The sequence below is a fragment of the Triticum dicoccoides genome, chromosome 7A (assembly GCF_002162155.2).
Source record: "Triticum dicoccoides isolate Atlit2015 ecotype Zavitan chromosome 7A, WEW_v2.0, whole genome shotgun sequence".
NCBI classification, from domain to species: Eukaryota; Viridiplantae; Streptophyta; class Magnoliopsida; order Poales; family Poaceae; genus Triticum; species Triticum dicoccoides.
In genome coordinates, this window is record NC_041392.1 from 61,287,946 (window position 1) to 61,291,360 (window position 3,415).

Genomic DNA, 3,415 nt, shown 5'->3' on the forward strand with positions numbered 1-3,415 from the left:
AGCTACACAGCGATAACAGTCATGAACATGCATTAAAATTAATCAACACCGAATACAAGCATGAGTAGGATATAATCCACCATGAACATAAATATCGTGAAGGCTATGTTGTTTTTGTTTCAGTTACATGCGTGAACATGTGCCAAGTCAAGTCACTTAAATCATTCAGAGGAGGATACCACCCTATCATACCACATCACAACCATTTTAATAGTATGTTGGCACACAAGGTAAACCATTATAAGATCCTAGCTAATCAAGCATGGCACAAGAAACTATGATCTCTAGTTGTTATTGCAAACATGTTTATTCATAATAGGCTGAATCAGGAACGATGAACTAATCATATTTACAAAAATAAGAGAGGTCGAGTTCATACTAGCTTTTCTCATCTCAGTCGGTCCATCATATATCGTCATAATTGCCTTTCACTTGCACGACCGAATGATGTGGATATTAATAATAGTGCACGTGCATTGGACTAAGCTGGAATCTGCAAGCATTCAATAAACAGGAGAGGACAATGCAATATGGGATCTTTTGTTAGATCAACAATAATGCATATAAGCGCCACTTCAACAATTTAATCATGGTCTTCTCCTATCGACACCCAAAGAAAAGAAAAGAAATAAAACTATTTACACGGGAAAGCTCCCAACAAGCAAAAGAAGAGCAGGAAATCTTTTTGGGTTTTCATTTTAATTACAACTACAAGCATGGTAATTAAAACTAGCTAAAAGCTACAACTAATTTTTTTGGTTTTTCTTAAGGTTTATGGCCCCAAGCTTAGGCTTTTGGCCTAAGTTGGTCTATGGCCATGGTTGGCTTGGTGGATATCCATAGTAATAGTTGTGATCGTACTGAGATGCAGCACCTATCGCCTCCTGAGCTACAGCGTGGCGACGAGCGGCCTCCGCCCTCCTCTCGTACTCATCTACCTCCTCTGGCATGTATCTTCCTCGAAGCTCACAAGATCAGCGTTACGCAAATATGCGTTAAATTCTTCCTTAATTCCTGCTCGATCCATGAATTCCTCTGAAGGCCATTCACAGGGCCGCACTGGAGCATCCCTTGGTGGCTCATCATCAGCATCACGCATTGCAAGCCAGGGCTTTTGTTTTCTTGAAGAACCACCTTGGTACATTTTCCTAAGCAAATTTATTCCTCTGAAAAATTTCTGAAATTTTTAGTAACTTCAAATAAAAGTGAGCCAAACTCAACAATATTGATAGCAACAACTCCTACAAGTGCCTACAGCCTATATCATGCATTAGAACTACTTGGGACCATATAAATTTGACATGCAAGCTCAAGAACATGGTCACCTAGGCAGCACAAATTTGCAATGAGTAAAGCACTAGAACAAAACCTAATTGGACCAATGGAGGAGTCACAACCAAGGAACAATCCCCCCAAGCAGTTTTGTGAGAGGTGCTTTGAGCAAGGAGATAGAAAATGGCAACAAAATGAGCTTGGACTCGGGTTTGAACTGGATAATCGTGTTTGTGGGAGGAAGAAGGAGTGTGTGGGTGCATGAATAAGTGGAGGAGGGCCACCATGGGCCCACGAGGCAGGAGGGCACGCCCAGGGGGTAGGGCGCGCCCTCCACCCTCGTGGCCAGGTGGATGCCCCCTGTGCTGTGTTCTCAGTGCCAAATATTCTCAAATATTCCAGAAAAAATCATACTTAAATTTCAGGGCATTTGGAGAACTTTTATTTTCGGGGTATTTTTATATTGCACAGATAATTCAGATAACAGACGGAAAATACTTATTTTTATTTTATTTAATATAAATAACAAAAAGTAAAAGGAGGGTACAGAAGGTTGTGCCTTCTAGTTTCATCCATCTCATGCTCATCCAAAGGAATCCATTAACAAGGTTGATCAAGCCTTGTTAACAAACTCATTCAGAATAACATGGAACCGGAGAAATTTTGAATAACACTATGTTACCTCAACGGGGATATGCACATCCCCAATAATAAGAATATCATATTTCTTCTTGGCAGTAAGAAGAGGAAATTCAAAACTTCCAATAATAATCGATGGAATTTTTCCAATAGAATTGATACTGTGGACTTGAGGTTGTTTCCTCGGAAAGTGTACCGTATGCTCATTACCATTAACATGAAAAGTGACATTGCCTTTAGTGCAATCAATAATAGCCCCTGCAGTATTCAAAAAGTGTCTTCCAAGAATAATAGACATACTATCGTCCTTGGGAATATTAAGAATAACGAAGTCCGTTAAAATAGTAACGTTTGCAACTACAACAGGCACATCCTCACAAATACCGACAGGTATAGTAGTTGATTTATCAGCCATTTGCAAAGATATTTCAGTAGGTGTCAACTTATTCAAATCAAGTCTACGATATAAAGAGAGAGGCATAACACTAACACCAGATCCAAGATCACATAAAGCAGTTTTAACATAGTTTCTTTTAATGGAGCATGGTATAGTGGGTACTCCTGGATCTCCAAGTTTATTTGGTATTCCACCCTTAAAAGTATAATTAGCAAGCATGGTGGAAATTTCAGCTTCCGTATCTTTCTTTTATTTGTAATAATATCTTTCATGTACTTAGCATAAGGATTCATTTTAAGCATATCAGTAATCGCATACGCAAAAATATAGGTCTAACCATTTCAGCATAGCGCTCAAAATCCTCATCATCCTTTTTCTTGGATGGTTTGGGAGGAAAAGGCATGGGTTTCTGAACCCGTGGTTCTCTTTCTTTACCATATTTCCTAGCAACAAAGTCTTTCTTATCATAACATTGATTCTTTGATTGTGGGTTATCAAGATCAACACCAGGTTCAATTTCTATATCATTATCATTGCTAGGTTGAGCATCATCATGAAGCTTATCATTAACATTATCACAAGTTTCAGGTTCATTACCAGATTGTGTTTCAGCATCAGAAATAGAAATATCATTTGGATTCTCAAGTGTTTCAGCAATAGGTTAACTAGAAGCATGCAAAGTCCTATCCTTTTTCTTTTTCTTCCTTTTAGAAGAACTAGGTGCATCTATATTATTTCTCTGAGAATCTTGCTCAATTCTCTTAGGGTGGCCTTTAGGATACAAAGGTTCCTGAGACATTGTACCAGTTCTAGTAGCCACTCTAACAGCATAGTCATTATTCTTACTATTCAATTCATTGAGCAAATCATTTTGAGCCTTAAGTACTTGTTCTACTTGAGTGGTAACCATAGAAGCATGTTTACTAATAAGTTTAAGTTCACCTTTGACATTAGCGATATAATCACCCAAGTGTTCAAGCATATTTAAATTGTATTTCAATTGTCTACCAAAATAAGCATTAAAGTCTTCTTGCTTAACCATAAATTTATCAAAATCATCTAAGCATGGGCTAGCAAACTTAGTAAATAGGATTTCAGCTTTATCAT